Raw genomic sequence first — 14,306 nt, 5'->3', positions numbered from 1 at the left:
ATTTTCCGTATGCAGATTGGTGTCTAAATTTATTCAAAAATAATTATAAATAAGTACAAATTCAAAGAGTTTAGGAAAAAGTTAAGATTTTTATATATCGATAATGATTGAAATAAAAATAAAAAATTGAGCCAATATATCAATAAAATATGATTCTGTGAAATATTTGTAAAATTTTGCAAACTATTTTGAGTTAAAGAGCCCACTGTGCATCTGTCACAAATGAGCAGAGGACAGGTAGGCAAATGAGCATGAAAGAGAGACAGAGCAACACTGAAAGAGATAGATGTATAGCCAGCATAATTCTGAAATGAAAAGTGCCTTGTGTAAAACCGTAAACGTTTTTCGGACTCTCGAGACGTCGCCAGGCGGCAAATGAGCAAATGACGGCCAAATGGCAGAGAACTGGAAAATGTATGAATCATTCAGTATTCAGTATTGAGAATTTAGTTTGTCTTGAGATGCAGATAGAGCACACGCCGTAACCAAAGCTAATTGTTGTATTGTTTGGCAAAAGGACCTGTCCGCAATTCTACCTCTATCACCGCACAGCTTGACTGCCGCCTTTTCTTTTCCCGTGTTCCGTTTCCCCTTTCTTCTTCCTTAACTCATATTCTTCGACATCTACTTGTTTTTTTTTTTGTTTTTTTGCCTGTCAACGGCTTCAGTGCGTCAAGATCTCGAGTGGATAACGGGTCGACATCGGCATCGGCATCGGCATCGTCGTCGGCGTCATCGTCGTCCCGTTATCGCAGCCGGAAGTGCCATCATAAAAGGAAGGTGCAATAAAAATATTTTACACGCCCCAGCCTCAAACTCAAACTCATACTCAACCTCAGCCACATCCTCCCTAGCCACCATCTCTCTCTCTCTCTCTGGGTGCCCCTAACTGACTAACCCTCTGTCTGTCTGCCTGGTTCACGACTTGATCAGCTCGAATCGCAGACAACGACGTTGTCAATTGGCCTCAAGAAGTAGCAAGGAGTCTTTCTTGCCACGATTTTTATATACACTTACTCAACCAGGAACTGTAAGGACTTTATTTTTTTAAATAAAAATTATATATATTATTCAATATCTCTTTATATTTAATCAAAGATATTTAAAAATTTGCCATTAATTTTTATATATGTTAAGTCAAAATATCTCTGAAATAGTTGTCAAATGCCTTAACTAAACATTGAAAAACCGGCCCTGAGTAATTTTTATCATAAAATGAAATAACGGCTGTATTATCATCAAAAACAATTTATGAAAATTCAATTTTTTGATTTAAAATTATAGCATAACTACCATTTTACATTTAAATTAACTTTTTTAATTTGTTGGAACACAAATTTGATAAGTATACAAAAAATAACAAACATTATATAATTTTCCAATTAAATAATTGATTCAACATTTGTTGAAAGGACTATTGATATTTTTTTAATATTGTAGTACACATACCAAATATTTTAAACACAAAATTAAAACCAAATTGAATTTTCATTTTAAAATAAAAATTTAATTAAGTATAATTATTCTAGGATTTTCTTTTGACTAGTGTGAAATCAAGAAGTAGTCAAATATTTTTTAGTTTGTTTTTATACAACACTGTTTTAAACTGAAAACTCTAATTTACCAATCGTAAATTCTATTTTTATAATGTATTATTTTGAAAATAAAATGTTTTAAGTACTGCAATTTATTCAATAGTCTTTTTTTAGAATTGTGATTGCATTTTCAATACTAAACGCACAATCTTAAAAAAAAACACATCTATTTATACTTATCTGTTTATTATGCTTATTGATATTCACGTTAATTGATTAAATAATTAATTAAAAAGTAAACACAATAGAGTCTAAAATTCTAGCAACAAATTCTTTGTAGAATTTCATATGACTCGCATTGTAAGGGCATCAAGATGTCTCAGTCAACGTCGCTGTCTTTGACTGAGAAATGTGGTTCACATATGATGACAATGATGCTGACAAGATGAGGGTGTTGGAAAAGGTTGAGAGAGATAGGAACGAAGAAAGAAGGGCAAAAGGAAAGAAAGGGAAGCAACGGAAATGTTGTTCTCTCTCTTTTCTTTAGCTTATCAGTGTGCATTCCTTTTCTGTTTCGCATTGTTGCCTGTCATTTGTTCTGTGTGTGTGGGCCACAAAGAAGTGTAGAAGCTAAGGGGGAGGGAGGGGAAAGGAGGACAGACTGTGTGTGCTTTAAGTGGCAGTGTGTGAATCATGGCCCAAAGTGTCAGAGGCGGCATCATAAAAATCATAAGCATTTATGTCTACAACTCTTGGCCCAAAAGACTGGCCAATGGCCAAGAGGGGTTGACCTGCTAATAAATGATAGAGAAGATGGAAGGAGGAAGCGTTTTTGGCAAATAAAAAAGCAGTAGAGATAATAACAATAATAATAATAACAATTTTGCTAAATTACAAATGAGGCAAATAACAAATATAAAATTATGGTATAAGTATATAAGTATAACTATAAATGCGAATGTGAGTGGGAGTGTGACTGTGTGTGTGTGTGAGTGTGTGTATAGTTGTGGTCAGGTTCATTAAAGCAAGCTTGAAGCACGCACACACATAAATTGCTTATCCTTTATCCTGTTGCTGCCTTTTGCGGCTGTTGGCCAAATGATAAATTCTCTGTGACTGCGACTGCATGACAAACTGCAAGGAGGACACAGGACGCAGCAGCTGCCGATAAGCAAAACTGGCCAAGAGAGAGAGAGAGAGCAGTCAGAGGAGACTGAAATTGGTAGCAAGGACGAGAAAGCCAGAGAAACCGATGCGTTTACTCTACGTCTCTGAATGTCGCGCGGGGCCATTAAATTGACAAAATACCAACACAGCAACAATAACAACAACAACAACGAGTAGATAGAGATAGTAAAAGACAGAGAGAGAGAGAGGTGGAGAAAGGGTAAGCAAGAGAGAGGGAGAGTACTGGCAGCAGGGCAAGCCACAAAAAGGACATTCCTCAGTGCAAAGCAAGCGCCATATTTTATATTTTACATTCTTATCGCAAACTCTCACTCAGCCATTCACCACACACACACACACACACACACACACACTCGCAGCTGTAAAGCGCAACAAGAAACACAATTTATAGTAGCCAAGCCGAAGATTTGATGGTCTTTCTGCAAGTTAAAAAAAAACTTTCAATATACCCGAAAATATTAAAAGCCCAAGATACTATTTAACTTCCGTTCTTTAATATAAAATTATAAAGCAAAACCAATTAAACCACAAAGTTTCATTCAATTCTAATCTTTTATGTGTTAATTAAACAATAAAACTTATTGGTTAATTTAAAAAAAAAATTTTTTTTTAATTGACAAATGTTTTATATTTTGAATTTTTGCAATTAAAATTATTTTTATATATATTGAAATTAGCATCTATTGATATTAATTTAAATTTTTATTTTAAAATCTTGTTTTTTCCAATATATATAAAAAATAGTTTTAATTGCAAAAATTAAAATAAAAATCATTTGTCAATTTTTTTATATGAAAAAAAATTATTAACAAAAAAAAATTCTTTAAAATTACAGTCTTCACATATACATATCATTAGAAATCGATTTAAAATAAGACCACATTAAAAAAAATTCTTCTAAGTATAATTTTTTAAATCTTTTATTAAGACATCTAAAAGAAAAAAGATTTGATACTGCCGTTTTGTCCTACAAAACTCAGAATTTTACTTTTAAAGAATGAGTTGAAACCAAAACGGTTTTTTTTTCAGTGTTTGGCTGCTATAAAATAGTTAGGGTAGTTCGATTTGAACTAAATGTGGTCAGGATGTATTAGATAATACCAAATACAAAACGTATGAGATTGATTATTGAATCGCATAAGACAAAAAAGGTTATCCAACAAAATTTTGTATTCGACAGCTTTACTATAAACACAAAGTAAACCGATTTGAACTAAATTTGGCTAGGACAAAATCCAACGCATTATTTGTAAGTTTAGTTAAGATTCATCAAGGAACAACAAAGTTGTCCATATTATATGTTAAAGTAATAATACCCTTTGTTAGGATATGAGAATGGAATCAACTCAACTCGCCGGAGCTGGAACTGGAGCTGATAACACCCGCGCTAATGGGACCAAACAATGCCAAATGGAGCAGTCGATGCAGCTGGAGAGTAGAAGGAGTGCGGAGGGGAAGGAGGAGAGCAGGATACAAGGACAACACGAAACGAGGACACAACAGTGGAGGCAAAGATTGAACCCAACCAACCAACTACCCACCCTACCCTTTTGGGCTAGGCTAGGCCTTATCTATGGCCATCAATCAGGCGAGCAGCGAGCGGCGATAAGCAAAAAGATTTTAAATGGAGTGCACAGGCGAGTCCACATCCTCTCTGTTGGATTGTGGGTGGTGGGATGGGTGGATGTTTGGATGGTGCTGCAGAGGAGCCATTTCCTTGTGTCTAGCTCCCTAGCCTTGGGTTTTAGGAGCGTTCCGACTGTTGAGCGAGATAAGCGCAGGCGATGGGGAGAAAACAGGCAGCTTTGGAATGCAGACAAAGTCCTGTGTGTGTGTGTGTGTGTGTGTGTGGTGCATGCTGTTGTCCAGGTGCCACGCCCCCTTCGTCGCCCCCTCTCTGCTCCCTGGAGCACGAAAAAGTTTCGTTACCATTTTTGCTGATGACGCGAGGCGAATGAACATTTTCACTTGCCGTTGTCGCTGGCGGCCTTATCAGCGGGCACACCCGTGTTGCAACCCTGCCACTCTACAGCAAGGGGTGGCAACTCACACACACACACGCACAGGTTGCAAGCAGCGCAAAGCATAAAGCAGCTGAAAGACAGCACAGAAACAATGACAACGCGCTGACAGCGCTTGAAAAGAGGCAAATAGTGAAAAAGGGGCAGGAAAACTAGGGGTACAGGCAACTGGGAGGGAGGGGAGCTCTGTAGGCATAATGAAGCCTTTTCAGTGTTGGAAAATTCAGCGTTACATTCAATGCAAATTGTTAAATGAAATGATTCGCTGTCGTTGAATGTGAAATGTGAATAGCTTTTATGCAGCGAACGCCTGTCGATTGATTAAACCTCCTGCCCCCCCTTTAGCATTTTAGCTGCCACTACCCCTACCTGTCTTACCAACTGCCTCCCCTCTCGCACTCCCTTCCTCTCTAGCGCGCCTTTACTTAATTAACTGAAGTGAAAATGGCGCCCGACTTCTGAATGCGCCATGATGATAAACAACATTTTTCGGGGTAACCAAACCAAGCTCGGGGTCAGAGCCCCAATTTACATTGTTGTTGCTGTTATACCCGTTAAGCGTAGAGTAAAAGGGTGTCAACAAGCGAGTCAATCAGTCCTCAGAGACTAGAGCAACCGAAATTGGCATACAGACATCTTTAAAAACCTCAAGTAGTTCCCGAAAACACCTGTAGCTCAGCGACTATAAGAGCTAGACTCTCTAAATGCGCTGTAAAAATGTGTGAGCAAAGAAAAAAGGATATCAATTAAAGAGTAAGAGACTGTAAGAGCTAGAGTAACAAAATTTATATTTAAACTCCAAGATAAAGTTTGTTTTAAATTTTGCCAAGTTCATGCAATTGATTAAACACCTGTCACTCAGCGACTATAAGAGCTAGACTCTTCAAATTCGGTATGCACATGTATATTGTCAACACTCACATAAAAGTGTTTTTAGAATTTTTCCACGCCCTTTAGTGTCTACACAAGTTAAAAGGAAAACCTCTAGCTTTTTGATTTTAAGAGCTAGATACTCCAAAATGGGTAAATCAGAGTGTTTTTAGAATATTGCCACGCTCTCTGCCGCCTTCGAAATTGGGGAAAAAAACAAGACCAAAACCACAGTTTTAAGAATTCTATGATCTTTTTATTGACAAATATTCCCTTTTACTATTATTAATCATCATACTTTATGCAATTATAAAGATCGATAAAATATAATGGTAGCAGTTACTGTTTTAAGTTGATGGAATTTTTAGAACGTTTGAGATAAAAATTTTTGGATACAATTTAAATATATTTAACGGGTACGGGAACGGGTGAATGTTAGTCGTGGACTCTACTGTAGTGTAGCTATTGTTGTTGTTAGTTGCACTAGCTAGAAAGTGGTGGAAGAAGGGGAGGGGGTAGGAGGGAGGAGAGGGTAGGGGGTAGTTGAGTGGTAGCTCTGCTTATCGCAACGGAATGTGCCAAGCCATTCGAAGCTCGGGGCAGGCGATAAGCGAACCAAACAGGACTCACTAGTTGATGGGAAAGGGAGAGAGAGAATAGGGGTAGGGGAGGGGGAGGGAGAGGCACTGACTTCTTGTGTGCGTGCGTGGAACAAAAGGCGGCAGGTGAGCGAGAAAGAGAGAGGTAGAGAGGGAGAGCAGCAGAGAAAGAGAGCAGCTTATGATATACAATTTTTTTTTTGGGGGCGGCTTTTCTCCACAGTTCCTGTTTCACACACACACCAAACACACACACACAGACTTACAGTCACACACTATAGATACGCTGAAGTTGTGCCTGTGTGTGTGGCAATGTGTGTTGCGTAACAGGCGCACAGCAAATGTCGCTAAAGGATGCCGAACGCCGACTTGTTGTGTTCTGTTCTCAACTGTTGTTCTTGTTGTTGTTGCTGCCTGTCCACCTATAGATACGAGTGTCGACCAACAGATACATTTGTATCTCACACACATTCACACGACTGAAACAGATACAGATACAGCAACAGCTGCAGATATGAATATAAATACTCGGCAAGGCCTTTGTTATACTCTGAAAGAGCATATTTTAAATTCATTACGAAATTTGTAATATATTGAAGGAGGCGTGGCACAGCCCATAAAATAAAGTATTGGGAAAGGTATTTATAAAATAATAAAATAAAAAAGTAATAAGTAAGTAAACTGTTCGCTATGATTAATTATATTAAAAGCTATAATTCTGAATTTTTTGCAGAAATTAAATTTGAAACAGTTTGCTGTTTCTTATATTCAAAATATGATGTTAGTTCTTAAATATTTTTAAAATATTTAATTGACGAAAATATATTATTTTTGTGTTAAAAAAAATCGAAGGGACACCAGAAAATATATGAAAAATTTCTTGCTTATTATAATTCACCCAATCTTAAAATATTAGAATTAAATAAAAACTATTTTTTTAAGGTTTATAAAATTTGAATAAGTTTAGAATGATAAATCAAATAGCTGACTTAAAAGCAACATTTCGAAATTTTTTTGGAAAAGATCTTCCTTAAACTTAATTTACATAAAAACAATTACAAGTATCTAAACATATTTTTGATATGATTTATTTAATTTAAAAGTACTTTAAAATTGTATAGTGCTTTGCAAGTGTATCAAATCTTCGGCGTGTCGAAGATAACTATTGTATCTTGTATTGACATGCATATTCGAAACGTGGGCATCCCCCTCTCCCTCCCCCCTTGGCTCTTAGAGTTTGCTGCTTGCCAAGTGTGTGGCAAGTGGTAGTAGAAGGTATTTCGTTGACCCAGATTACGCAATCGAGCCAAGCTGTGTCTCTCTTGGCTTCAGATACAACAGCTCGCAGTATTTCATGATATGCGCTCCGCATACCGCAGCAAAAGATACAGATACTCGCATCATACAGATACTTTGCGGCACGTGCAGCCAACAGAGGCAGATTAGCAGCTGCTACTCGCTATAACCAAGATAATCGACTCTCTCTCTCTCTCTCTATCTATATCTCTTCGCTATCTCTATCTGCAGCCGCAGGCCTCTAATTAAACCTAAAGTCAAAGATGTTGCCAAAAAAAATAGCAAAGATTGCACAAATAAATAAAAGATACGACGTCAATTGACATGGCTAATTAATCGTTTATCGGTTATCGAGTATTTCTCTCACTCAGCACTTATTGCCATTGCCAGTTCTCTTCTAAATGTTCCGTTTTAAATTATGCCCTGCATATGAAAAATGGCTAAAAGAGGCTATAATAAATGTTTGTAATTTCTAAAATAATTATCTTTAACTATTTTTCGAGTCTACAGTAAATAAAGCTGCTTAGTTTATATCTTTAACAAGAATCTGAGCTCTCCCAAGAAATTATACAAGTCTGATACAATGAAAAGTCTAAAATTGATTTCGAAATTGCAAAAAAAAAAAAAAAGTATATATATTCAATTTAAATTAAATAAAAACAATAAATTTCAAAATAACGGACAATTAAGTATATCTATGTAAAAAAATAATCAAATTGAATATTTTAAAAATCCTAACGTCGAGCACTTTCCACAATGTGCCTTTTAAAAAAGCCTTCTTTACAAGTTTTTCTAATTTTGTTTCCGTTTTTATTTTTGTTTCTTGGCCTTTTTGCTATTGAGTCAAAAAATAATTTGGTTTATTTTGGGTTAATCGGCGTCGTATTGAGCGATGCCAACGGGCGATACAACTGATGGATTCTTTGATGATAGGCCGAGTGGCTGCCCCCAAACCCCCTTTCATTTATTCCCTGCTTATCCCTAGCCACAGTTCTCTTTACTAAAAAAAACCTGCCGTTAACGGCTGCATAATTTTTCGGATAATTTGAAAAAATATAAATATTACTATTTAAAGATATTCTACATGCAAAAATTAAGTCTCATTAAAAAATTCAAAATTTGAAGGAAGCCCAACTGGGAAACAGTTACCAATATATTCCTATAGCCGCTTCCAGGCATCGCAATAAGAGTTATGAGCATAAAAAAATCAAACCTGAAAAGAATTAAAAAAATATATATATATTATTAAACACGATTCAATCATATTCTTAAAACTTATCATAAAAATCAATTTGAACACTTTCTTATCTTAATAATAGTAAATGTAATATATATTAAAAAATCAATCTAATTTGTTCAATAAAAAATCAAATGGGAACCAACTATTCATTTTTGCATTACATTCTTAATTTTTTTTATAAAAAATGATAGATATTGATATAAATAAAATACCAAATAAAGGTTATAATTTAACTTATATGATAAATAATTAAAATTTATTTAATCATCGAAGAAACATTCATATACAGGGTTGCCACAGAAAACGTCACCGACCGAAATTCTTCCAAAAATTTGTGGAGTTTCGGTTGGTTTCGCTTTCTGTGGCACCCCTGATATTCAAATATTTAAAGAAATTTTCACACAAATATATTTTGCAATTTATTTATTTATTCCCATATTTATTTGAAAATGTTTATAATAAAATTTTAAATCAATAGTTTAACAAGTTCTTTAAACTATAATTCTTGCTTTAAACGCATATCCTTGACCCACTTTGATTTGGTTTTTGAAAAGGTTTATGAAATTTCGTATCTATATGTTAATCAGATTTAAAGTTGATTTAAATTGGCTTGGTGTGAGATTGAACAAATTATACGAGCGACCATTGGCCATATAAGTCGTTTAACTATCGACTGCTCTCTCTATCTCTCTCTTTCGCTCTTTCTCTTTCTCTCTCTCTCTCTCTTTCTCTCTATAGTGATTTAATGGTCTTGAGTTGAGAGGAGAATGATGCGATTTCAGTTCATTTACGACTGTCATAACTTATGCACATATATTTGTTGTGACTTGATTTCGGGTGTTGTGTTGTCGTTGTTGTTGGGTGTTCGATTACAAGGCCCCCGAAGGCATTGAATATCGCTTAATATTGATGAGACATTGGTTTCAGACTCAGAAATGGAGACAAAATAACTAAATGTGGCATGAGGCAAAACAGAGTCATAAACTTCTTGTTTATGGCTTAAACACACACACACGCACACACACATACAGGTATCAAGTTATCGCTGCAAAGGATCATTCTCTCCATATATATCGCACTCTTTTTCACACACTCTCTCTCCCTCGCACTCGCACTCTGTGGAAAAGCCGAAACGAGTTATCGCGTCTGGGCATCTTTTGGTTTTAGCGTGTGTTTTTGGCGGGAGTTCTACCTTAAATGGGTGTAGCTGGGTAGCTGCCAGCAGGATATTTGCCAATAATGGCAAAAAACTTTTTATAGACACACACACACACGAGCACTCAATTGCACACACACACACACACAATTTACGGAGCCTTATCAATCAATCTTAATTAATCACAGCGCGCAGATCGCATATAGACAAAACTAAGGGGAAAAAGGGGGTTAAAATGAGGCAAGAGAGGAAAGTTGGATTGCAGGTGCCTAAACAAAAGTTTCGTCATCGTCAGGTGGCAGCAACAACAACAACAGCAACAACAACAATAAAATCGATGGCAAAGTTGGCCAAAGTATTGAGAAAGCAGCAGCTGAGGAATGTTGCAACAGAGACAACGAGAGAGAGAGAGAGAGAGAGAGAGAGAGAGATAGAGAAATGGCGAGAAATGTGTAAATATGGAACATTTTTGAAATTATTGTTATGCCAGCTTTATCAGCTGGGGCACAATCAAACGGCTGCCACACAATAACAAAAACCACCACAATATTAGGCTAACTGAATAAAAGTTTGTAAAATTGTTTCAAAGAAATAAAAATTCCATTTTTATTGGAATAAATAATATTAAAAAATAGTCAATTAACGATTTTGTAACTCCCTTAGAATCTAGGTTACAATTTCTTTGCAAAGGAATTTTGAAAATTCAAAATTTTAATTTTTAAGTTTTCACTTTCAATCAACTTCTTATATCGTAATTAATATAAAACAGCACTTTAAACTTGATTCTGACACCTTTAATTTTCTTTTAAAAAATCATGTCCTAGCGAAGAAAAATTTTGACTTGTAAAATGTCTAGATCAGAAGTCTGAGCAACTTCAAACTGTCATAACTTTATTAAAACTCAACCGATTTTCAAGCGAAATGTCAATTTGATCATGGTTTTTACTTTAAATTCATTCTGCATTCAAATTTTATTAAATTCGTTAAGAAAAATAATTTTTCTCTAAATCTCGATTGCCCCCCTTTGAAATTTTGAAAATTTTAAATTTTAAATCTCAAGTTTTCATTTTTAATCAACTTCTTATATCGTAATTAGTATAAAACAACACTTTAAACTTGATTCTGACACCTTTCATTTTTCTGTAAAAAATCATGTCAAATTGAAGAAAAATTTAGACTTGTAAAGTGGCTTTTTCCAAAGTCTGAGCAACTTCAAAGTGTCATAACTTTATCAAAACTCAACCGATTTTCAAGCGAAATGTCAATTTGATCATAGTTTTTACTTTAAATTCATTCTGCATTCAAATTTTATTAAATTCGTAAAAAAAATAATTTTTCTCTAAATCTCGATTTCGATGCTAAGGGTCCCCCCTTTGGAATTTTGAAAATTTTAAATTTTAAATCTCAAGTTTTCACTTTTAATCAACTTCTTATAACGTAATTAGTATAAAACAACACTTTAAACTTGATTCTGACACCTTTCATTTTTCTGTAAAAAATCATTTCAAATTGAAGAAAAATTTTGACTTGTAAAATGACTAGATCCAAAGTCTGGTCAACTTTAAAGTGTCATAACTTTATCAAAACTCAACCGATTTTCAAGCGGAATGTCATTTTGATCATGATTTGGCCTTTTTATTCATTCTGCATTTAAATTTTATTAATATGCTTTAAGTAATTTTAACTTCAAAAATTGCTTTTGTTGCAAAACTTGAATATTTAATATTTTAAATCTCAAGTCTCAACTTTCAAACAACATCTTATGACATAATTGGTATGAACGAACATTATAATATTTTGAAACATTTCAAAATTGAATTGTTGTACCGGAACCGAGAGTACATACAGAAAATTGAACCATTTTTACCGAAATAGATATTTCGAGAGCTTACCGAAATCGATATTTGTTTCAGCTTGATATTCTGAATTGGTTAATTTTTTAATTTTGTTTTTTCTTATTCGAATTTAATATTGTAGTTTCGACTTGCTCTTTTTTTTCGCATATTTTGTTTTCATTAAATGGTATTTTAATTTTTGGTAAACAAAAATATTTGGAATTATGTATGTGTGTGTATTTCCTTGCCACACCTGTGCCAGTTCTTTAATGGAGCCACTTGCAGTTCCATTTTCTGTTTCGGGCATGCCCCAAAGCGTTTATCAAACGTTGTCGCCGTCTGTGGATGATAATAAAGACGCCAGCGCCATCAGTGGCATCAACATCGGGTTGCATCAAACGAAGCCGCCGCCGCCGCCGCCAGCGCCACTCGAGCGCCACTTAGATGAGATGTCTTGATGTCGATGTCTGCCTTGCAACCCTGGCCCTGCCCCTGCCCCTTGCCCCACAAGAAGCTTCTTATCAGCAACGAAAAAAAAAAAAGAAATAATTTTCATTAAAATGATTTATGAAAATGCAAAGCGCGCTGACCAAGCACAAAGACAAAGTCGTGGCAAGCACCTGGAGTTGCCTCCGAGGGGCAAGTGACAAATCGTGCTCTTTAGCATAAGACAGAGAGAGAGAGCGACAGGGCGCGAAAGAGCTAGAGCTAGTGGGGCTACATCGCCACATAATTAATTACAATTTAGTTTATGAACTATGAAAGTATTTTTCTCTTTTATTTTTTGGGTAGAATTGATGGATGCCGTCGATAAAGTTGACAAATTTGCTCTTAGCCAAAGCGATTGGTTGGCCCACAGCTAACGGGAAGCCCCCGCTTGGCTAATGAGGCCAGTCAAGCAAACGGACAAGTTCGCTCGGGTTATCGCGACATCTCGAGGCGCCACCAACGAAAAAATACCAAAAATTAAACAATACAAGCGAATCGCCGACTATAAGATACCCGTTAATATATTTTATGTACCTATTTAATTGTAAATTGCAGCGCTACAAAAATTACTGCATACATTTAGGCGGTTGCAGCTTAAAACAGCCATAACTACTGCTCTATGTAATCGATCTAAGTGAAATTTATTGGATTTATTGGCAATAGTGTAAGTCAATTTAAAACATGAAAAAGAGTTTTCTATCTAAAATAACTTTTTAAAACAGTCATTTTCAAACAAGCTTAACTACGATAGTATTTAATCGACCCAAATTAAAATAAGTAAAATAATTGAATTATTGAATTGAAAGCTCTAGACATTTCTTAGACAATTTAGGCTCTTAAAGGGAGAAATTTAAATAATGTCAATATCCCAGCTAAACAAAATATGATTGTGATTTTATATCATTTTATTGTAGTTGTAATAAATACATTTCCCAACTTTAGTAAGCGATATAAACTAAATATCAATTGATTTGAAATATAGTGGTAATGAAATTTAAACAAATTTTAAAGAAGCTTAGTGTTAGCTGAAATATGTACAAAAAACTCGACTAACAAAATTTTTAGTTAAGAGGTGTTTGAAAAAATTATTGTGCATACCCTTTTTAATTATGAGTAAGGGGTATAATAAGAAATATGGGTCGAGGGCGGCAGAAGGAGAGAAGAAAGGCGCAGAGTCAGCAAATAGCGACAGCGACAGCAACAAATCAAATGGGATTGAATGTTGGCCAACACAAGGATCACAAGGATAACAAGAGTTTTGTGCTGCGCTAAGCGAGAAATATTAAAATATAATAATTTTCGCTTATCGCGAGTGAAAAATCGCATTTAACTGCGCGCCAAGCAACAACAACAATAACAAGAACAACAGGACATGCCAAGGCCAAGAGACAATAACAACTATGTGGCAAGGATAAGGCAGTCAAGCGGCAAAGGCAATAGCAACTTTGTGGCACTACTGATAAGGCGAAAAGCAGAAGAAAGGACACAATACACAAGGCGAGACGAGACGAGAAGTTGCCTCAAAATTTTGTTGCTGCCACGTTTTGTTTGTGTTTTTGTTGAAATTCGCAACCGGTGTGGAACAGGCGAACAGCAAAAGACAGAAACAGCGGAAAAACACACACACACATACACACACACAACAAGAAAGGCAGGCAATTGCCAATGTGTGTGTGTGTGTGTGGAGCACGCAAAATAAAAACGCGCCTCAAAGTTAAACAAGAACAACACAAGAACAAATATGCAAGCACACATACAAATACGCGAGGGAGAGTAAGTGAGAGAATGCCCAGCAGCAACAACAGCAAACTGTATTAGCAAACAAACAACAACAAGTAATGGTAAACACACACGCACACTCGCTCATTTAGTCACTCACAATGAGAGCACAAAGGTAAACAGCGGCCGGCAGCCGCAAAGGCAAAAGCAAACAAAACAAAACAAAACCAAAACCCAAAAATAAACAACAACAAATGTTACTGCTCAGCAGCCAAGCAAATAAAAACGGCAAGCAGCAGCAACAACAACACAAGCATAACAACAGTTAAAGGTGTCTCTGTGTGTGTGTGTGCGTTTA

The sequence above is a fragment of the Drosophila innubila genome (genome assembly GCF_004354385.1).
Source record: "Drosophila innubila isolate TH190305 chromosome 2L unlocalized genomic scaffold, UK_Dinn_1.0 4_B_2L, whole genome shotgun sequence".
Taxonomy (NCBI): domain Eukaryota; kingdom Metazoa; phylum Arthropoda; class Insecta; order Diptera; family Drosophilidae; genus Drosophila; species Drosophila innubila.
Note: the sequence above shows the minus strand (reverse complement) of the source record.